The following is a 24,078-nucleotide window of genomic DNA, read 5'->3' as shown; positions in this document are numbered from 1 at the left end:
TTACACTTAAAACCCTCAGGGCAGCACTACACTTACCTGTGCATAACCTGCAATCAAGTATGAAAAATAAATATTAAGGCACATTTTGGAATCCCTGAGGCCTTGTTTGAGTGGCTTATGCTGTCGACTTTGGTTTATATCTTGTTTTAAGTTTGGCAGACACATCAACAGCAAGGGATACTTTATTTTCAGTTCAGACAAACCATTTTGTTTAACTAGGGCTGGAAAAAGCCCTGAACTGCATGGCAGTACAGATTGCAAGTTGAGCTTTTTTTCCTTCATAGAGCAATGTGAAACATTTTTATTTCAGGTCTAGCATAGAACACACACTCTGCTCTTCATTTGCAATGTGGTACAAGCAAATGATTAGAAGCAGAAGTGTAGAAAGACCACAGTAAATTGCTTTTGCCTTTTTATATAGTGACCCATGGCTGTGGTCAGGAGAAAACAATATTCTCTAAAGAGATCTACAGTCTATTTCTCTGTTTTACATACTGAGACAGTGCAGAGCACTGTGGGAATTGTAAAACAAGGCAATGTGCAGTTAAAATAAAGTTAGTGCCATAATGTATATGCTCAGGTGGTAATCATCAATCTGGCATTTACTGCTGCCATGCCCGCGTGGTTTTTCATTGGGACACAACTGCCCACGGTGTAGCTGGAAACCTGGGCAGCTCTGGCTTGTATCAAAGGATAACTCCCGAGAACCTGAGGGAGGTTTTATCGAGATCAGCTTCTGGCCTTACTCTCCTCTTACGCCCAGTAAGTCTGACACATAACAGACATTCCTATTATCAGTGTAGGATAAGATTTAGGCTTGATCTCATTTAAATTTTATCAGCATGGCTGTTGATCAGCTGTTGTTATTCACACATCTCTCCCAGTCCTAGAGTTATCTCTTTAACTGCTGTTGTACTGATGCCAGGGAATGCCAGTAGAAACATTTTATACCTGTGTAATTGGATCTACACCAAAGTGATTGAAATCATGATAAAGCCAAAAGCTGGTCTTGTCTGTGCGGGGAATTTTATGATAGAAATCTGTCTCTATAGGCAGGGGTTCAGGCTACAAGTGACTACAAGAGCAATGCATGGAGGCACAGCATCAGCTAACCCATGGCAGCTCCTGCCTGTGTGCCCAGCCCCTGGGGACACAGGACAGGGCACTTTAAGGTGATGGAGCCACCAGGCCCTTGCCACGGGCAGAGGGCACTGCCTTGGCCACCTGCTCGGGTCAGGTGATGGATTAACTTGTTAAGCTTCAATAACTTGTGAGTGACTCTGAGTCCCCTCTTTATGTTCCCAGCAATTCTGGTCACCGTGTGGAAATGTTGTGAAGGAACAGCAGCTTTTTTCTACTTGGCCTTACCCTGCCTTTTCATTTATTCGAGGCACACAAAGAAAACTTATCAAAATCATGGCAGTTACTTTTGTTTAGTAGCTCCCTTCTCTGCAAAATTAATGCAAAGAACACAAAAATCTATTCCTGACAAAGAATCCAAACTATGTGTTCAAGATAGCAAAAGTTCAGTAACTGAAACAGTGATGCTCAGAACAAATACAGTAATAAAGATCTCAGCTACCCTGAGGAGACAGGCACCCTAACTTCTAACCCTAACCCTGAGTTCTTTATTTGATGCTGTTGATAATTATAATGATGATAACAATGGAGATGAGGACAAATATCTCTGGATTATTTTAAAATTTTATTCATGCAGATTAATTTTGGAACTCAAGCAGAGGCAATTTTTTAGGGTTGTGCCCAAGATTCTTCTTGGTCTGGACACAGAACCTGGCTTCTGCCTTATCAGAAAATAACATTATTCTTCCTCTCAAATTATGACCCAATAACTGATATATATTATTGGATATATATTATTTGATACTGTTGGATCAAATTATGTTCCTTCAATAATATAAAACCAGTGTAATGCATAAACATAAATAAAATTAGAAATATTCTGATGTACTTAGGTTAATCAAACTTCACAGTATAACACAGAGGGTTATTTTGGTTCATGAGTTTACATGCTATAGAAAAATGAACATATCTTTAAAAATGTTAATGACCTAATTTGTGATCATACCCTGAAAGGTGTGGTCTTGAAAACTCACCTTAAAATGTTTCCAGAGAACACAAGTAAGAATATTAGCAAAAAAACCTAGAAGCATGTAATGCAAAATATTTGCAGAAGTATAATCTCTATGATTGTATGCTTTAAAAGCATAAAGATTTATTGGACTTGGACCATGTGTGGGATTAATACATTTTTGCCAGTCCCTTGATTTCTAGTTTCTTTGCCAAACAATTTTGAACAATGGTGATGATTTATCCTGGCCCTCTGTAGTTCTGTTTTCATTTTTTAGTTCAGTTTCAGAGGATGTTCATGAAGTTTAGGGTGCTTTCATGCCCAAGTTTTGCAATTTATACTGATACAGTTAAAATGTCAGAACATAATGTTAATTTATTAATATTATTTTAAAAACAGTTATAAGAGTTCAGGAGAGTAAAATCTCACTCCCATAAATTCTCCTTGCACCAGGTCAACTACGGCTTTTATTACCATGACCAAAGCCGTAACTGCCATAGCAGTGCAACCAATTATATCTATTTTTAAACTGAATCTCTAAGACACTTCAGAAAATGTCACCTGCATATTTTTGGTCTCGTGTTTTTGTCAAATAACGGGCATAAGTAGCCATCTTTTGAAGCAAGTTCTGCTACACCACTAAGCACCACAAGTATAAAGTTACTTGCTTCTTTAAACTATATTTATTAGGACACTCTGAAATGGAGTACACACTAATTTCACTGGATAAATGGAAATTGGAGCCCTCTAGGCTATATCCATAGCTACTAGTTACGAAAAGTAATGGCCATGTGTTGCAAAAAACTAACAAAATATTTCATTGTCAATTGTCTTATTATACATCAAATGCATTATCTGCAAACTGTCGTGGTCCAGTTCTGTGTATTATTTCATTGTATTTCAGTATTACTAGGAATAAGCATAAGAAAAATATTTAATCTGTTTTGGTTTTCCCTTCAAATTCTTCAGTCTGAGAAATTATGTGTGTTAACAACTTGGTTTCAGCATGGAAATGGTTTAGGACAGCAAATATGTATATATATTTTTTTTTTTTTGGTTTTTTTTTTTTTTTTTGCCCCATCAGGGATTTTCTTTCTTTAGCAACCAGAAAAATGCTATATAAAACTTGAATAAAATGAATTATCTTCTACTGCACTGAAATCTGGATTTTAAACTCAAAAGCAAAGGAGACCCAGGCTAAGCTTAATTAGACACAGGTGCGTTAAGTCCTGACAAAACTGACTGATCAATGTATTTTAAGCTGTTTTTTACTTTTATCTTTTGCTGTTTACTCTAAAATTCCTGTGAGTATATAACCATCATTGCCTTTTTTCTTTTTGACACTAATTGAGAGATATCTTAATTTGAAGCCTTCTGAGGGACGTTTCCCTGGGTGCTTGGTTGAGGTTGTTACGCGAGATCACAACTTGCGTCAGGCACCTTGCAAGGTTAAAGCAGCCTCCCAAATAATCAGTAACTAGGCAGCGAAATGAAGTTGTAACGATGAAAAATGCCACGTATTTTGATTTTTCCCCCCTGTCTGACGCTATAAAGGACCTTTCTTTGGTAATTTTTGAGTTGCGGAGCTGTCGGAGGCCGTGAGGGAGTAGCGCTGCCTGGGGCGCCCTCTAGCGGCGCCGCTGTGGGAAATGCAGGCGGCTCCGGGAGCAGGCCCCAGCGCCTCACGGCAGGAACGCTGCGCCGCCAAAATAAAGGTTTTATAACGCCTGTGGGATTGTCAACGCCTTAAACAGTGAGCAGTGGGGTGAGGTACTGTACAAAAAACACCGTTCTGAGAAATAGGTAAAGCATCTTCTGATGCAAGGAGCCTTCCTCCCTTCTGTTTCATTGAGCATCCTGACGAGCCATGGTCATGAGCAACGGGTGTAATTTTGATGAAAAAAAAAATTACCTGCATGCAATTCTAGACTTTGATTGGCAAAAAATCTTTTTCAGGAAGTAGGCTTAAGAGTCCACACACAATAGCCAAAGCTGAACTGAGTGAAAATAATGCCCTATGATGCCAACCCAAAGCCCAGGTAGGACTGACACATCTGTACTGATACCTCGGTGCTCTCGTCAACAAACCATCCATAACCCTGCTGTGGAAGGAAGGTCTGGAATGTTACATAATCCCGTGAAAACCTTAATCCTGAACGTTTTGTTCTCCAAATTGGAGGAAAGGAATCCACATCCCGGTGGCACGCATTTCTGCATAACTCTTTCTCAAAACAATCCCAAGCATTTTTAAATGAACAGCTTCACTGACTGCTGAGATACAGCAATCCCTGGAATGGGAATTACTAAGCCCTTGGCAACATTACATAGCTGGAAGCATCCACGGCCATTCTCTGTTATTACTTTGCCCCTGCAGATGTTTGTTCAGCAAGTCCTGCCTTGTATTTTCATTGAATGAATAAAGTTCTTGATGGGGCCCAGGTAAGTGTTCTGTCTCAGAAACCCTGTTTTGCAAAACAATTTGTTTATTCTCTAGCTCATAAGGGAGTCATTTCTTCAAAGTTAGGGTCAGAGAACTGTGAGACTATGGACTTGAGTTCCTCTGTTTCTCTGGTGAACATTTTTGATACTCAGATTACAGAGCATGGGAAACCAGGGAATATAATTTCCTGCAAATCACACATCAGACTGATCTCTCTTTTGTATTATATCATCACTAATACTACTGGTATTCAGGTGATGTCAAAAAGTATCCTGAAAAATATCCTGTTACTAAAGAGTAATGCTCCTCACTTTTGCAGAATACAACTACTCAATCTGTTAAGAAATCCAGGTCTGATGATGATTTAAAAACATTTTATTTCAACAGGTCTTTGCTCTCTCAGCAAGACAATACAAGGAGATCTAGGCATGCAACATACTCATAAAATCAATTCCATTTCTGAATGTGAAAGTTTTGATCTATAACAAACAATATCTGCATATGTTTTTATTCAAACATAATTTGAGCAATATTTTAAATATTTCTATTACTGGCGTATTAATTTTCACATTAAATAAGAATCTGTGAGGCACGGGAATGAAAAGTCTGGCCAAAAACCAGACTGAAGAGAGAAGCCTGGTAGAAAAGGAAGATCAATCTTCCAACATCCAGATCAGTACCTGAGTTACTGCACCCTGTTGTTCTCCAGCCACAGGTATGGTCAGCACAGGTGTCTACCTGCTTTGTTATCGCCCTGAACAGTCTCATGGAGAAAAATTCTGTACCTTGGCAGGGTCACTTCTGTCATTCCTCTAGGAGAAACAGCTCTTTTCTACCCCGGTGGTCATAAATTCAAAATCTCAGTCATGACTCTAGCTGATTATTCTTTAATTGCACACACAATTCAGCTGAAAGGAGAATGAATAAAAACATATTTATTTAAGGCCAACCAGTATTTGGAGCCCTATAATGAATATTAAATAGCATTTAATAATATTTATATGTTAAAATAGGTTAAACAAGCCACTAAAGTAAGGAGGGGGAGAAAGACAAAATGATGTGACTTTTCTTGCTAGTAAGTAAAATATCCTGCAAAATATCCTGAAGGTTTATTTTTTCTTTCACAGGAAATCACTTGTAATTGCATTAAGTTGGAAGGAAATTTATTTTTATTGTGGCAGGTAACAGAATAGCCTTTTAGTATCTTTTGCTTGGAATATTTGAATAGATATGCAATCCTGTTAGTGTGCATCATTCCAAAATTTATAGCTTTCCAGTGGAAGCTAATTTAAAATAATGAAAAAAAAATATTGTTTATTCTAGCATTTTTGCATGTCTAGACTGCTTCTTAAACACAAGCTGTGCTGTAAAGTACAGCTAAAGACACAATATATTTCAGCTTCCTTAGTTTGTTTCTATTTTGCAAGACATAAATCCCCAGACACTCTTAAAGATGCAAAGAACAGCACAGTGCAACTTGTTACGTTTACAAAATGTATTTAAATGAACAGTTTCTGCAGATTCCTATTACTCAGTTTGCTGTTATCAAGGACAGGTATTTCATTAATTCCTAGCTGGAAGACTGGGTCTGATTTTGATCTTTTTTGAGTCATTTTAAGCTGCCACCTGTACTGTCATGGATATCATTGCTGCTGGCTCCAGCAGGCAGCTGGGACCACGAGCTCTCCCCTGTCTTGCCAGGCACAGCCCCTGCCAAAGCCCTGCCCTTTGGGTGTGAGTACAGCAACTCTCAAAACAGAGCATAAAAATTCATGTATTTTATACATAATTCATGGCATTTAAAAAACATTGTCACTTGACAGCTGAGTTGATAATAAAATTAGTTTGTTCTACCTCCCGCTGTTAAGTACGAGACTTCCAGAGCTCTGTGTTTTAATGGTTCTGGCAACACCTCTGTGAGATGATAACCACCACTGGTGCCTGGCTCTCCCTCAAAAATCTGTGTGTTTAGAAATGGAGACCCTTCTAGAAATAATGCAGTCCAAACTTTCTCCCTGCCAGCAATAGGTGTATCATATCTCCAGTCCTGGAATGGAAGGAGTAGGGTGCACATAAACATGTGACAATTGTTCATCTCGATTTGTGGCTCCAGGGTTTCTTTTTTTAATACATCTGTGTCATTTCTAGTTATTGTTGTATGTGACATAAAGTGATTTGACCTGATGTTATGCCAGTTTCTTGGCCAAAAAAGAATATTTCCACAAATAATTTAGAAAAAAAGAAGATCAGTCACTGTTATTAGTGATCACTGCAAATGTTGGACTTCTGAGAGACCCAGACCCACCGTTAGTGTTATTAACAAACCCAAATGCAGGATCAACTGGCATTGATGGAGTGTGGGGCAAAGGAGATAAACATTGCTCCCAGAAAAGGGAGAAGTTGGGAATTTCCATTATTGAGAAGCAGAAGTAAAATCCAGGCTAGTGCCCAAAAAACCCGAGTGGGATTTATTTTACGTTTCCATTAAATGGGAATGGAAAAAGGAAGAGAAAGGATGGAAAAATGGAAAAAGGAGAGAAAGAAATTGTTGCTTACACAAGTATACGGAGAATAAGAGTCATATTTAGGACTGAGGCAAAATTCTAGCAAAGTATGTGGTATGATGTGGTTGCAATTTGTTCCCTGAGTTTTTCTGTTCTGACAGCAAAGAAGAAACAAAGCAGAACTCTGTGAGGCCTTCAGCAGAGAAAGACCTCCAACCTTATCTGTCAGGCTGGTGAAAGTAGTTCCTTTTTGTTCCCTGCACCAGCCTCCACACAGCCTGCATCCCCAGCACTGAAGGGAAGGCTTGTGTCTCTTATTTTCTTGCATAGAGACATAAAAGTGAATTACAATCTTTCTTTGCAGCTGTCATCGTGTGGCCTCTCAATGACTTATCTGGCGACCAAAGTAAGGCTACTCAAGCAATATATTTTACGTGACCTTTGCAAAAATGCTGAGAATTCGTCCTACAGGCAGTGCATTTTTATTAACAGGTTTTCCATGACTGTAAAGCCAGGAGTTGTATAATATCTGTGAGACTCTTACATTTTGAGAAGTTAATAAAAAAGCTGGCATCTGTGGGAAGAAGAAGCACAGTAATTGCAATCAGGGGAAGGCAGGGGCAGCCCCTGCTCTGCAAGGCAGCAGCTCCCTGCAAGGCAGCCGGCCTCAAAGTCTCAGGGACCTGCTAGGGCACAAATTGCTCTTAATCAGCCACGCTGCTTACAGCATCCTGAGGAATGAGCTGAAGGTGCTCTATGGAAACCATAGTTCTGAGAGTTTGTCTGTTCAGTGCAAGTTTTAGAAAGAAAGCAAGCTTGACCTTCACAGTATGCAAAACTTTGGCTCTGGTCCTAGCTCTTTTCACATGTGAATAGTTCCTGTGGGGCCTCTTCATGTGCTCAGAGTAACAAACAATTTCAGGATTTAGACCTTGATCTGAATCAAGGGTAGCAGCAATACCTTCTGATGAACAGAAGTATTTTGTTCATATCATTTTCTGTGTGGACAGAACTCATCGGACTCAAACTCCTCAGTTTTGTTATGTAGCTGCTCTGGTTTGTAAAGGGTCCTTGCCTTTTTCCAGGGTTTCTCCCTAATATCTGTTAAATAAGCAATCTACTCCTTACTATTTTTTTTTTAATTTCTTTTTAATGAAATAAGAGTTTTTTTCACTAAATTTGACTTCTGGCTGTTTCAAATACAGTTGAGGCAGAATGCTGAATCCACTGTAGCTTAGACACCCTTGGAAAGCCAGACTGGTCGTCCCCCCCAAAGACATGCCCCTCACTTTCCTTTCTGGACTGGCTGATGCTATCGCAGTGATTGCTCTTGCACAGGACAAACCACCCTGAAGGTCCCTTGGGTCTAAGCAATCCACAGAAATTCCTTCCCCAATTGCCTCTTTTTAGGAGTAAAATACAATTGTCCATTATGGACTTTGCTACTTTAGAAATCTGTAACAGCAGCTCAGTGGAATGGTATTAACAGGATTGATAGCCAGTCCTCATCTGTATGCCACCACCATCGTGATGTAAACCAAACACGCAGAGCTCCACTCCGATTTTTATTTTTTAGCCTTTTGTAGTTTCTGTATATCCCATTTTATTACAAAATGTTCAGGAATGTTGATAAATAAGTCTCACTGACTGGTAGGTGCTACTCTGAGCAGCGTGGAGCACAACAGCCAGGACATGGACTCTAATTTGTGGGTAATGTTCTGTTTGTACATAACGAGTCACCTCTGCCATCTGTATGTACGTGGGACAAAAATAATGAAGTCATAACTTCACTAAATTCACAGAACTTAGTACCCAGTAGAGTAAAATACAATGGGCATTTGGTTAGAGTCAGGCGACTGAAATACGATATGGAAATATGACCTAGAAGAAATGGCATTACATCTGTTCTGGAGTATTTCAGCATGGTTAATGGCCATGCAATTGTTCATTCCGAGTCCATACCCAAAGAATCTCATTGAATATATGAGTTAACAGGTAAGATGGAGATAATTCAGTGAATGACTGGGGATTTTCAGAAGGTGGCTTTAGAACTTGCACATCCTCTCACTTATATACCTTTATTTCAGAGAAATTCTGGCATTTAAACTATATTTAGCGATAAAAGTGAGGCATCACCTACATCCTGCTACTGTGAAGAGGTAAATTAAAGCTTTCACAGACATTTTCATACTATTTTTAAAGAAGAACACAAGAAAAATGTGTGCTGTTAGGGTAAGTGCAATGGCTTCTCTTCATCAGAAGAGTTTAAAACTGTCTTGTCACCCAAGTACAGAAAAAATGCTCAATTATTTACAATAATTATTGTGTTCACTGAGAAGTACCTACTGCAGGCATCTGGCAAAATACTGCAAATAATACAAGATACTCAAATTATTAAAATCAACACCACAAATTAACTATTAATTAAACTGTATTTCCACGCAAGCTGAACTCACCAGCACAACCTCACGGTGCCATCACCGATCCCTGATCACAGACTGAACTGACTCCACACGGCCACCAGCCCCCACCCCCGGCTGCATCGCCCCGGGCATCGCCCCCAGCCGGACCCCCCGACCCCAGCGCTGCCCCTCCCGGGGCGCGGGGTCCGGCTCGGGCGGGACAGCCCGGTCCGACGGGCGCTGGAGGCCGCCCGGGGGCCACCGGAGGCCAGCGCTGCTCCCCTCGGCAGCGGAGCCCCGCCGGAGGCTGCGGCACGACCCCCCCGCCTCTGTCGTGGTCTCCCGCACCCCCGAGCTCCGGCCCTAACGAGGAGCCGCCGAAACGTGCGGGACGCCCGCCCCGGGCACCCAACACCCCCGAGCCCCAGCACCCAACATCCTCCGAGCCCGGACACTCAGCATCCTCCGAGCCCGGGCACCCAACACCCCCGAGCCCGGGCACCCAACACCCCCGAGCCCCGGCACCCAGCCCCGCCGCTGGGAAGATCCGCTCAGCCCCGGGCGCTGTCCTCCGCCGCCCCCGCTCGGAGCCTTCTCGCGGTGCCCGTTCGGCAGCGGGAGCGCGGCTCGGCCGGCGGCTGCTCCGCTGCCATCCCGAGCTGCGGCGGGGGCGGTCGGAGCGGGCACCGCCGCACTGACGGGCTTGGAGAGCGGCGGAGCAGGGGGCGAGAGCTCTTCCGCAGGCACGGGCGCTCTCGCAGCCGGGGAGAGGCCGAGGGGCGATCCCTCATATCCCCTCTTGCTCCTCCGCCGCGGCGCTTGTGCGGCCGGGCAGCCCGGCGGAGCGAGGCAGGAACGCACCGCCGATGCTGAGCTGCCCGGCCGCCCCGTGCTGCGAGCGCCGCGCCCCGCTCCGGTCCCGTTCCGACCCCGAGTGCCGGCTCTCCCCGCTTCTCCCCTGTCTGGGAGCCGCCCGCCGGGCAGTACCGGAGGGCGGGGGGCGCCGGCGGGGACTGGGGCCGCCCCCCGGCGAGGCGGCGGAGCGGCCACGCCGCCGCTTTCGGGGGATTCTCCGAGAGGAGCGGGCAGGGCGGCTCCGGGAGGGGGAACCCCCCTCGGCCCGGCTATTCGCGTCCCCGGCGTCGCTCCTCCTCCTGGCGCTGATGTCAGCCGCGGGGAGGGCCGGCTGGCAGCGGCAGAGAGGGGCGCGGGCGGCCGCGGCAGAGCCGAGCCGGAGCCGCCGCCGCCGCCGCCGCCGCCGGGACAGCGCGGGCTCCGGGGCGCCGCCGGCAGCGCAGCCCGCGCCCCCAGGGCCAGCCGGGCCAGCACCGGGCCAGCCCCGCCGGGGGCCGGGCGAGCGCCCAGCGGCGGCGGCTGCCCCGCGGGGGGACCCGGCGCTCCGGTGTCCGCAGCCGCCCGGCGAGGGAAGGGCTGCCGGGCTGCGCTGCGGAGCCGCACCGAGTTCAGAGTCTCTCCGCGCAACTTGGGTTACGCGGCCGGAGCTCTGCGGACTGGTGCGGGGCTTCCAGAGCGCGATTGCCTTTCCATCGTCTCGCGGCTGCAAAAGCAGATAATTGACTAAATCCAACAGAAATAAAACAAACTCAGGCTACCTAAAAGTTAGGATACCTTTTTTCCCCCCTCCCCGTTTCTTGTACAATTTTATTCCCTATGTGGGAAGCGTGTGTGATTCGCGCTCGGCACACTGCATGGGAAGAAGCGGCTGGTGCTTTGGATCGAGGATTTGCTGTTGCAAAGCGGTCTAACTTCCATGCAGTGGGGCAGCCTTCGCTACTCTAATCGCCTTGATGATGTGCTGAGGAGCCCATGTAGATTGGCATCTTGTGCAGAGAAGGCACTTAAGGTAAGAAGGGGGCTTGGGGAAAAGGGGGATTTTTGTGTCCTTTTATGTGGTATCTTTTGTCCAGCATCCCCCCCCCACACCCCCCCCTCCATTGGAAGCAGAGCCTAAGCGGTTCATCCAGAACAGTATGGATAGGCTGGAACCGATCAAGTAAAATGAAAGTCTGCTCCCGTGAAAAGTGCACGGAGCTCACAAGTGATTGCAAAAGCTGTATTTATTTTTAGTCTGGTAGCACAGCGCGGCGAGGCTGTGTGCTCACGGCGCGGACAGTGAGCAACTCGCCTAGCTCAGGAATGAGGAGATCCACGGGCTCAGTCTCCGATGGGCAGTTTGCATTGGCTGCTGCATTTTGTTGAATGTGTACCCCCCGCTACCTCCCCAGAGCATCCCACCAGCCTGTTTGATTTGTTGTTTATCGCAGATATAGTGCCTACTATTAATGAGAAAGGGTGAGGGATGCGAAAAAAACCCCAAAAAAACCCCATATGGAACATTTTATTGATGTGATCATAATCCTGTAATGGAGATTGCATTAAATGAGGATTGCATCAAAATGCCAGGCTGCTGTGGAGAGCAGAGAAAGCAAAAACTGTGCTGGATTGTAAATGAAGTTATTTGATTGAAGGATTGTCTTGAACCATGAAGGGATGTCTGTAAGCTTAAAGTTGCTGTGTATGTGGAGTACTGGAATGGGATGAAAACCAGATGAAGCTGAAATGTGTTTTAATTGACTCAAGCTCTGGATACAGTTAGAATTGGTTAGAGGCATTGCAGTGATGCCCAGTGAATTCTTGGTTTCAGCTATGGAGACCACAGAAAGGCAAGGAGAGAGCAGAGCACAGAAAGACAAGGAGAGAACGTGATCGTGTGGGGAAGGGAAGGATGGTTCGTGACTTTTGCCATCGTGGTACAGATCCTGCAGCCTGCTGGCTACAGGCAGAAGCCTTGCAGGCGGTGTGGAAGGCAAAGGATTTATCTCTTCACTCTCCTTTTGCAGCCTGGGTGTAGTTGCCTGTAAAGTAGCTGCGAGGTGCATGGCAAGAGGCAAGCAGGGACCTATTTGCCCTTCTCGGACACTGAAGGAAACTGAGGTTGGGAGAGATGCAGTGGGCTCAGCTGATCCTGCCTTTTTGAGCTTGAGTTGATAATACATTTTGAGTAATTGTTGCTGCTTATCTCAATCGGCAGAGGAGGGGAGAAGATGTTCAAGTTTATTGAACCAAAGCAGAGCTGAGGACAGTAGATGCTATCAGCTCACCCTTGCATTCTTTTTGTGCTCAGTTGTATTCCGGCATAGAGAACTGAGCCACAAAGAGCACCTTCTTCAAGCCTTACTGAAAGGAAGCCTAAAGACAACAAAAAGATTAAGTGAAAGATAAATTGTAACTTTTTGCTTGTCTGCAGTGGAAGTAGCATTGATCTGCCAGATTGCACAGGTCAAAAGAGGTAAGAAAAGGAACAAAGTTATTTATTTATTTATTTATTTATTTACTAACATTCCCACACACACAAACAAAGTTGGCGTGCGGAGAAACATCCCAGAGCGCGGATGCACCATGGCTGAGCACAGCCTAAGAAACTGACGCAAACAGCAGAGAAATTCATGTGAGAATCCTCAACATACCTATCCGTAACTGCAAAAGAGTTGGTTAAATGCTAATTTGCAAACCAACCCTGAATAGCTGATGTTCTCAGAAGGAATTTGTTTTCCCATTTGTGTACAGAATCTCAGGTAACATCTCCAGAACTGAGTCTCTGTCTTGCTGTGTTTTTGGCATAAAGTTGAGACGGAAACACTTATTTGAAATAAAATTAAGACAAGCAGTATAATCATGTTGAATTCCTCTTAAGCATTTTTTTTTTTTTGGCAAAAGGCAACTTTTCGTGAATTGTAAGAGATAGGTTTAGAATATTCATGGCTTAACTCCAGGGAGCTTAGTGTTAGCTCAGTAGGCAGAAGGTTCTTTCTCTAAAGAGGTATCTGGAAAAGACATGTTTAAATTTCAAGCCATATTCAGCAGAGACTGTTGGTTTCCACGTTCTAAAATAATTTTTTTATGCCTCTTAGGGGAATGATGCTTAATCTGGGCAATAAAGCAACTATTCCTAGCTTGCTTTTTTAATGGAAAGTGTGTGCTCCAGCTGTACTTCTGTATGTCCAATACTCCAGATTTTACTCTATTTTTTATCAAATAACAGCTGTGGAAGAAATTTTGTCCTTTGAAACCATGGTTATCCATGCAGATCTTGGTGTGTATTTTTGCTACAGAAGAACTCTACTTCATGGCTGCATTGTTCATTCTTGAAGCATTTCTTTAAATGTGAGCCTCTCTATAGTTAAAGGATAATTTATATTCAGTGTAGTGCTGTCTGCACAGTGGAATTGGCTTTATACATCACAGCTTCTGCAAAAAAAGAGATCAAAGATCTGAACCTGTGGTCCTGTATTGCATTTGTATTCTACGTGGACTTGAGTAATCTCATAGTGGAGCCATTCACGCTCCCACGGTTAGGAGTGTGTCAGCCTTTCCATTAAAACACCCATTTGCTTAGGAATTTAATAGCTGGTTTTAAGGACCAGCTCCAAGCTTAAACTGGAACATTCATACAGTAAAAAGAAAAAAACAGATATCCAAAACAATGAAGTCTAATAGCATTTGGTACTGTTGAGTTTGTAGAAAGCTTAGCAGGAAACAACACCTGTATGAAAAATTGAGAGGTTAAAAGGGAAAGAAAACCAAAAAAACATTTCAAAAGGCCCTTTTGGATTCAGGTGAGTGTTTCTACCTGGATTTTAAAGGACCCTGCGATTGTTAAACAGTCAATAGGACTTTTCTTAACGGAGGACAGCACTGGCTCCAAGCAGGAATTAGATCTCGGTTCACTTTCACACCCCATCAGAACTAATGCCTTTGGCACTGATCCAGGTCGTTCTTTGGAGGGTTAAGTTGCAAGAACAATAAACCCCAAACCTTGTATTGTAACCCATGAAGTTTTCCTCTCAATGAGCCAAGGAGAACCTTTCACTTTTGAATAGTGCTGATTGTCTGACTCAGGTGTTGGAAGCCTTTGGGGGATGCTGCTGCTAGCTCTCACTTGCCAAGTTGTCCACCTGAAACAGCCAGCCCGGCAATCCTGCTTCCCATCAGCTGCCTGCCAGCGGGGACAAGGCAGAGCTGTTTTGTCTAAAGCATCCCAAAGCCTTTTCCTGGAATTACAAATAAATGTAGATCCAGGAGTACAGTTGTTCATGCTATGTAATGCCAGGATTCAAGGAGCAGGTTGAAGATGCAGCTTCCTGTATTCTAAATATTTTAGACTGGATGAAATAAATGAGTATTGTTTGCCATTTACATAAAAAATCTTTGGGGAGATTAATATGCTTCTGTCCCAATTACCTCTTTCTGCAAAGAGTTTGCTGAGGCAATTTGTGGCAGTTGTCTTTCTTTTGTGAAGTAGCAGTGACCATATCAGTCTTGGGTCTTTGAAAACTCATCCTCCTTACAGATACACAGGCGAGTAATATGATGTCAGGAGAAGTTAATGTGAAAATTAAAATACAGATGAAGAACACTGTGGGATTTAGTCTGTGGACACAATCAAATCATAGTAGTTTTAACAGTAAGTAAGAAACTGTGTCACAATTAAGTATTCTTTTCCTTTGAAGTCTGTTGTCATTGTCCTTGATGAAATCCCGTTGGAAATTATTTCTGACACTCTTCAAAAATATATTATTTCCCATAGATTATGCAAGATTTAGCCTTCTTGATCCAACATGGCCTGAGCCAAATCTTCCTGCAATCTGTGAAAAAATTCCTAGTGGATTAGAGCCTTCCATAACTGCTTTTTGCCTTGCATTACGCACATACTTTAACTTCTGCCAGTCCTTCAGGAGTTCTACGTGTCCATGTGGTATTGAAGGTGTTGTTGTGGAGCAGTTTTGCTTGCAGGGGTGGCAGAACTCAGCAAGTTTAACAGCAAATGCTTTACTACCTTTTCAAGGAAGCTCTTTTTAAATGGTTGTTGTTTTCCTTAATTTAAGTTGCAAAGGGAACCTAAGTAACCAGACCATCAAAGAGCCAAATGCGTTGTTAGAGAGACAGATTAATGTTGAAGTCACTGGAGGCTTCCAAATTCAGTAGTGAAATTACAAGCAGAGGTGCCCACTGTCTCTAAAAGCCATGGCTGGGGGGTTTAATGTGGCAGTTCCCTGTGCTCAGAAACTTCTGCTTTGTCTTCCTGCCAAGGGAACATCTTGCCTTGTGTTCTACTTTGATGTGATATGGTTGTTTTGGGGAAGATTTTCTTCCTCTAAGCTGGTCTAGAAATAAGATGTCACTGGTGATGTAGTCTGTTTGCATATCAGTGTTTATCTGTTACATCCTTAAGGACATAGTTTTATTATTGTTGTAGGAATTTAATTAGTAATTATGTACGCTCAATGCTGTCTATTGAAGTAGCAGGAAATACATGCTAAAGGGGAAAAAATCAAGTATAAGTTTATAGTGCTTATGCACAGCATATTTCATTTAACCAACTGTGCCATCTTGTTAAATAAATAAATGTATATGTATGGAAATCTATGATCTGCTGGATAAGTGCTCTCACACGTGGGCACACTGCAGCCACATGCGCTCATGTTTCCAGCTGCAGTCCCTGGCACAAGACACAGGCGTGCCCACCCCAAGGAAAGTATGAAATGCTTGGGGGATGACTGAACTGCAAAAATAGAGCAGAGGGAACAGTTATAAAAAAGCCACTGTCTCCCTCCAGCCTGTAACTCAGACTTCATTAGGTCACTTTTTTAAAAATAATCCTCCTGAGAAAGGAAGTTTCATGACTGAGTTTTGTCTCTCCTGATGGAGGTAATAATTTAAACCCATGTTTAGTCATTTCTGCAGGTTCTGTGATTGCTTTTGTAGTTATAAATTTTGTATCTCCCTGTCTCCTGACAGGTGTGGAGCTGTGTGTCCTGACAGGCACAGTTTCCTGGATCATTGGTTTTCCTTGGGTGTGATGGTATTTTCCTCCCTGAAATGGAGCCTCGCTTCAACGGGAGGCATCATGTCAAGGTGCTGGTTGGGTTCACAAATTAGAAAGAGGTTTTCCTAGGACTTGTGGGATGTTTCTGATTAAAGACCTAGACTTGTTAAATAGCCAAAGAGAGTGCCATAGCATTCCCTAAAGAAAAGTGCAGAGGAACTCTAGTGGTTGGAAATTTCATTCAATGGTGACTTAAAAAGAACTGTAACATGCATACCTAACTCTGAACTCAAATGATTTAGGGCCTCAGTGCAGTAGTTTGTTTAGATTATAGTTGCTGTCAGTAATTTATAAATATATGTAGGATACAAGGATGAAAGTAAAGCTATCATTAAATGGAGTAATGGCTTCACTATGTCAGCCATTTAATTGACCCTTGGAAAACGTACGTGGCAATGTGTTGTAAATCAAAATCAGGAGTGCAATGCAACACAGTAATAATTTTGGGGATGAAAATTGGGAAAAGAATGAGTAAAATTCATTTTCTGTTCATCTCCCTACCTTGTCCTCATTTGAGGCTTTCCAGAATGAATGGATTCCAGTGAAGGGTTTAGAAATAGTTTCTGGTAATTGGGACTGTTCTCTAGAAGATCAGTGCAATGCTTGTCAGCTGAGTGTACATCCAGAGATCTCTGTTTAAAATTCATGTTCAGGAGACCTGTAATTTGATGACTTATCGAAGAAAATGTGATATATAAAGTAAATCAAGGGTTTTGCTCTCCTAGATTGTTACCGAGGCCTTGTCCTCTGACCAAGGGGCAGCTAAATTGGCAGTTATTACTTCTTTATCTTCTATGAGACCACCAGAAACTTCAGGGAAAAACCCATACACTTGTACCTGTGCAATTGTGTACGGCATTAGTGAAAACTGAGGAGTGAAAGTTACAGGAAAGTCCTTAGATACTGGGAAATAAGTGTACTTTAATTGTAATTAATCTGGAATAATGATGACTAGAAAAGTAGAACTATAATGAGGTTTTTGGTATTCACATATTCCCCCACCCATGTATAAGCCCTTTAAATATATCTAGGAGAACACCATAAACACTTTCTTAGCAAGAAACTCCTTTAAAATCCCTCTTTAAACTGTTACAGAATTGCCAGTCGTCAATTACAGTTATTTGTTTTTTGATAACATGCTCATTCAAATACCAGTTTGTGTCTCGCACAGTTTAGATTTATCCACATGGAGAAAGAAAACCATTTTTGTGAACTGGGACTACCCTAAAGTGGAATGCAAAGTATGTTTGAGATCAGTTCACAGAACATTTACTTGAGGTGTTTCAAGCTAGAAAGGGTGAGAAAAAAGACACTTGGCATATCATTAAAAAAAAAAAAAAAAAAAAAAAAGTTGACCACTTGTAAAAAGTCAGAAATCAAAGACTTTAATGCTTTCAAAGAAATGTCTCACTTGTGTCTCTGGCCAGAAACTGTTGTGTTGTAGCTGAGGAATGAGGTGGGATGTGTTGAATGCTGGCAGCCCCGTGAGCAGTGAGCCCTTCTGGCTGTGTCGGTGCTGAGCCATCGGCGGCTCTGAGCAACCTGAGCTTGTGTGCAGAAGGGAGAACCATCCCTGGTGCCTAAATACCGGGGCTCTCTGAAGAGTTTTGAGTTTTTTAATGGAAGCACTTTAAAATTCCTGCTTTCTTCCATCCTTGAAAACAAGGTAAATTGAATTTACTCCTGCTTGCTCTTCCTCACCATCTAAATTTGACTCAACTGTCTTTGAAATAAGTTTGTTAATTGAAGCTGAAAAGTTTATGCTTTGATGGTTGAGGTTGGGGCCAATTATTTCTTATTTAACATTCTGTGTTTTGTGGCTCATCAAATGGTTAAGCATCAACCAATCAGTTCAGGTAACGCAATGGAACCCTCAGCTCTGGAAAAAGACATGGTTATATAGAGAACAATCACAATAAACAAGAAATACACACACACAAAAAAAAGATTCTGTCTACTTTCTGTTAATCTAAAATTAGACAACAAACAGAAGTTAAAATACTGAAGAAATTTATAAACAAGAAAAGAACTGGCTGAAATTTACCTAAATTTATTATGAAAATAATTTACTTTTATTTATAGAATCATAGATTCCTTTTGGAATAGTGAATTAAATCTGAAATCCATCGTATTATCCATTAGGTTGAAGGAAAAGGTAAATGTGCTGATAATTTATTTTTTTTTTTTTATGCTAGGACAGTCTTTTTGTGATTGTATTGCCTTCCATAGCTCACATTCAGTAGGAGGTTCCTGACAATATGAATTGAATTTGGCTTCAGTTCCATGTTTGAGTAGTGCTCTTTGGAATCACTGGGTAGGGAACTTTTAAAATACAAAAATAAATCTTAATTAAGCAAGTATTATTGCTCTTTGGGGCTGCTTAACATCACATACTGGGTCACTTGTCCCATAGCTCCTTCCTTTGGCTATTTTTTTGTCTTGCAGCTTTCAGGTTTGGTCATTGTTCAACATCAGTGAGAAGACATAAACCCCAGAATATTTGCCTGTTAAGTTTGATGAAAATTTTATCTGACTTCATAAAAATGCCATTTACTATGAATTTCCTTAATGTCAGTGTTTGTACTTTTGTTGTAGCACACTTAACAAGAAAAGAGGATTTAAAAAGTAACATCTCAATCACAAATTGTGCAACATGCCTCTGCAAAAAATGTGGAGAGTCTCAGTTCCTTACATTTTGGCAGGTACAGTACTTTTAGGCTCTATTGTATTATAAATGCTAAAAAAAAAACATTGAAAGGAATAATTGGAAAAAGGTTTAGAGTAAGTGATTTAGAAGAGGCTGGCAGGTGGTAGTGTGGCTACTGCAGGATTAACTAAATTCTGGAAATGCAGTCATTTCAGAGTATCGGATTCGTGTCTTGATTCAGTCATTACTGAAGCAGAAATCACTTTGCTGATCTGCTGAACTGCAAGACACTGGTTGGTGGAGATACTAATCAACCAACAGAAATTGCTTTCTGAAAAATTCAGCAATTGAAGGGATAACTTGGTCAGGACACCTCTTTAACTGCTGTGTAGGTGGTTACATGTACATGTGATACTTATGTAAAACCGTGGCACTACAAATACGTCCTTTGGAAACCTCTAAGGGGAAGTGAAGTGGAAATGATGAATTTTCAAGATACTCTTGGAAACAGCTTCAGTTTGTTACTATGGTAGTAAAATACCTGTTGATGAGCCTCACAAAAGTTAGTTGTGCTCAGATATTTCTTAGTCTGAGAGCTGGGGGAATTAACGTTTTTAACAGATGGTTTTGTGATCCATAAGACCAGTTTTAGGATGAAATCCATCATTTTCTGAGCCATATTTATGGCAGATTTTCCTCCTTTTCTTTTAATACTCTTTGACGATGTAGTTTTTACAACCTCAGCCATAACACTGTTCGAGGGAGAAATGTCAAATCTGTTGTGGGTTGGCAACGGCCATTTTCTTTCTCAGCTTTTGAAGGTCCTACTCAGTTTTGTGAAAGACTCTGGAAATGGGAGCCCTATTTGGAGTCCCATATTTCTGTCAAAATGAAGAGTTTCCTGCTGTCCATGATATCAGTGTGATTTTAGGCTGAGTTCTACATGCTAATTTGCCCTAGATCCTTTGCTATTTTATGTTTCCTGAATGTAAAAACTCTATTCATTGAGTTTCCTTGTGATTGGAAGTGCTGCAAGTACATTAGATAATCTTGGTAGTAAACCAAAAGAAATACTTGAAGCGGATTCTCCTTCTTTCTCACTACAAAAATGTTCACTTAATATACAGAAGTATCCTTGGAAATTTTCAAAGCTTGACCTAAGGCCCTGAGCAGCCTAATGTAACTTAGAAGCTCGAAGCAGGTTTGGCTAGACAGACTCTCTAGAGGTCTTCCAGTCTGAACTTCCCTGTGGTTCTATAAAAAGACATTGACTCCTCTATGTAGGTCACTGCTTTTTTGCCTTGTCTCAGCTGTGATTTTTCACTCAAATTCAGGAGCTTGCTATGTCCTTGCTGTTCTGGTTGTTCAGGTGGTGGAGAGGAGAGGGGCAGGACAGGAGGAGAAACCGACTAGTGAGCAGAAGAGAGCTGTTATTTTGGGGCTGGATCTCAGCACTGGTTGCTATTCCTGTCTCACAATGTGCTATTTGGTGTAATTTTGGTGGCCTCCTTCAGCTGAGGTTATGGAGACAAGGCTGCCACTTCAACAAGTTGTCTCTTCACTTTGTGCAGGGCCCTTCTGAATACAGGTTGAAGTACTGCTTTTGATCCATAAAATTATTTTTAGGTTCCTTTCTCTTTCTGAGGAAACCCTGCTGTTCGTTTTTGTTCTTCTTTAAAGGCCAACTGGAAAGCAGAAGCCTCAGCTTTATTAACAGAGCTGAGGGCAAGAGAACCTGAGACTGATTCTTTTCCCTTAGTCCTACAAAACTTAAGTTAGTTGACATTCAGAGCTGTAAGACAAACTTGTTAATTCAGTTTTTCCTGAGGGTTTTCTGGTGTGGACACATTAGCTGGAGTGTAATTTTGTTTGTATTTGTGAAGAGTGTTCTGCTGATGCTTCATGTTGATGGTTTATTGCTCTTGACTACAAGAGTGTCTGGAGGTTGATTGGCAGATTCCCTACAGAAAAATGCAAGAAATGCAGTTTCTAGAGAGGGACTTAACAATGTATGACTGTGAGGATATGAGAATAAAATCAGTTTGAGAATAGACAATGTTTTTATGGGCAGAAATTTAAGTATTTTGATTAAATATAATAAAAGATCCCTACAAATGAAACCAAGGATCATAAAAATTCTCTAAAAAAGATGTTTATGGTTACAGGAGTTCTAATTTATTTGTGGTTTTATCCTGCAATTATTTGTCAAAACAAGCAGTCAAACAAAAATCGTTCACTGGAAGGCAATGAGGAAGGTGCAAGAATGTGAACAAGCATTACTTGATTTTTGTTGTTAAAGCTTCATTTCTGGTAGTTTCACTTACTTCCCATGCTGTCTGTCTAACATGATGTCATTGGTATTTTTTTTTGTACATCTAAAAGGATCATAATACTGCCTATGCTAAATTTAGCTGAAATTTAGATTAAAAATTACTTCCGTGGGTTTGTGTTGGTTTATTTGGGCCAATTTTCACTGAAAGCTCAGCAGAATTCTTCAAGTACTCATTCAGTATTTTCCATCCTTGACTCTTGCTGTACCATTTTGTTTCTGCTGTCTGCAAAACAACATTTTCCCTTAAAAATACTTAGGTGTTACTGAATATTTCAATAAATGTCTGCTGCATGCAGTTGGTTGGACATTTAGTGTAGTTGTTCCACAATTATGGACTGTTTCCTTCAGATTCCATTGATGAAAGCTGCTTATCCTAATTATTTGTTTATCCTAATGAACGCGTGGTAAAGGCTGTATCGCATTTGTACCATTAGACACTCTCAGTCTGATATTTTCAGAACCCTGCAGATGTGGATTTTAAATAAATGAAAAGAGCAGATGGCGTACAGGGAAATCTTTGGTAGGCCAAGAAGCTAAATCAAAGTTTCCCTGAGTTCCAGGAGCTACCTTATGTAGGGACTGCTTTTCCACCACTAGAAAATTTAATAATAATAAAGTGTTGATCTACACTGTGTTGTAGAATCTCCTAAATATGCAGAATATTCTTAGGAAAAACCTGAGCCATAACGAGCGATCTGCACCGTGCACTCTGCGTTTTAGAATGTATTTTAACGTGGGGCTCAGGCTTGCTTTGAGACAATCAACCCTGATGGTGCTGAATATAAAAAATGTCAATATAATTAGTCATCTCCAGCAGAAAATAATTTTTGCCATTTTTCCCTGTGTGGAGGAGGGGATGAACTGGTTTTCAGTTACTCTTTATCATTTCGGTTTCTATTTTTGCCGCCGACTGGGAACATTTACCAATTACTTTTATTCCATCTTGTATTTAGAGATGGGCTATCTTATGAGATAAAGATTTAGAACTGAAATGCCCTGGTGAACCAGAGTGAACTGGTGGTAATTCAGCAAAAGCTACTCCTTGTCTGATGGTCAGGAGTAGGACTCAGAACTGTCCATGGTCAGATTTGGGTATAAAGTGAGCTATTTACACCACTCCAGTCCTAATCCATGCTCTCTTAGTTAAGACATTGCAAGTGTTCATTGTAGAAACTTTGTATTTAATATTCTGGGTGAGGTACATCTATATGAACTGTTTCTGTTTTGTTTTGCATTGGTGCAGCTGCAGTAAAAGTTATGCAAATAAAAGATGGTACCCGGAAATTCAAAACACAGATAGTTGTTCTGATCCTTCCCTGACTTGAATTACCCTAAAAGAATCTCAAAGATCCATCATTTCAAGCATATCTAGGCAAGAAAGTATAATTTAAATGTTAGTTACCATCAAAGATACCATGTATGGGCTCTATAACCACAGGGAAATCACAGATTTTCAATTTCCCTTGGAATGTGTTCATTATTAGAAAGTGTTATCAGAGTATTGTTTGTTGTAGGAGAAGAAAATCCTGTTCAAGTTTTTAATGAATCTCTTGAGAGACTCATCAGATTTACAGGTTAAAAAAGCTGTAAACATTCTACTGGGAGCAGTCATTAAAAGGAAGATGAATGTGAGTGATCTGCACACTTCTGAAGCAGAAGCCCTGAAGATGATTTACAAACCTAAAAGCTGTTTCTCTTTAAATTATCTGTGTTGCTGCATTGTGCAATGAAATACAAAGTATGATTAAAGTAAGTCTGTTTGCAAAATCAGAACCAGGTTCAGTGTTTGGAGACTTTTTTAGGTAAGACTACAATGATCTGAGTTTGAAGGGAAGAAGCCCGAGACAAATGCTTCCTTCGTTTCTACATTTCAAAAACCAGTGAAGTGCCAGAAAAAACCCTTCCTGCACAGATAATCAATATGGAGAGTCTTGTGTTCTGATTTCCTAAATGAAATAAAAATGAATTAATAAAAGGTTTGTAGATTTAATAAATAAATTTTAAAAAAAGAGAAAAAACAACAAAAAAAACCAATCCTCTGATGAGTTACATTTTTTGGTAGGACCGCAGAGGCCTGGTTAAAGTTTTGCCTTTCCAAAAGGCACTTCATACCCTTGACTACTCGCTCAAGCTTGACTGACCCAGCAGCAATGCTGTTAAAAACTCATCATTTGTGATGAAACTGCTTCATCATTTCTCTTATTTGGAGTATTGCAGATGCAATAAAGGGGATGGTTTTGAATATACCACTAAAAGATAAAAACCAGATAAATATTTCTAAACTTATTTGTCAAAAACTTTGATCCTTGAAAGATTTTAATTGGTCTCCTAAGATTCCACTGAAGATGTTTTGTAGCCAAATATCTCCTGTTTCTTCAGAAAACTCCAGGAAAAGAATGGGAAAGACAGTTTTGTTGTAGTTGGGGTGAATTCTGGCATTGGTTTTGTTTGATTGGTGTAGCTCCTCAGTGAAGCACAAATGCTCTGAAAACTTGAAGAATGAGGAAACGTGAACTGTGTCCTACCCACATCTGTTGAACACAACAACAGTGGTTTCACAGTCACTCAGCTTTCCAAGAGGTCACCCCCTCTGCAAATAATATGCATAACAAACTGCTGTATTCACAGAGCCTCATCATTATGAACAGGGTGTGTTTCAGCTGACACTGCCATTCACAGCATCATCTCACCAGTTTAATACACGACTGCCAATTGGAATTTATTGTCAGACTGCAAATAAGCAGGGCTCCAAAGTAA

General features: G+C 41.5%; 1 protein-coding gene across 4 annotated transcripts in view; it reads left to right on the top strand.

Annotated features, from left to right (window-relative positions):
• The first annotated feature begins 10,780 nt into the window (after positions 1 to 10,780).
• PCDH11X (protocadherin 11 X-linked) overlaps positions 10,781 to 24,078 on the top strand; it is a 416,794-nt gene continuing 403,496 nt past the window's right edge. For all 4 annotated transcript variants that reach the window (XM_064426477.1, XM_064426476.1, XM_064426478.1 and 1 more), the window contains exon 1: positions 10,781 to 11,299. The gene's annotated coding sequence lies outside the window, so the exon portion shown is untranslated. The remainder of the gene's footprint in view (positions 11,300 to 24,078) is intronic.

This window comes from Passer domesticus, chromosome 7 (assembly GCF_036417665.1).
Source record: "Passer domesticus isolate bPasDom1 chromosome 7, bPasDom1.hap1, whole genome shotgun sequence".
Classification (NCBI taxonomy): domain Eukaryota; kingdom Metazoa; phylum Chordata; class Aves; order Passeriformes; family Passeridae; genus Passer; species Passer domesticus.
The sequence above is the reverse complement of the archived record's forward strand: the minus strand, read 5'-3'. Positions and strand labels throughout refer to the sequence as shown.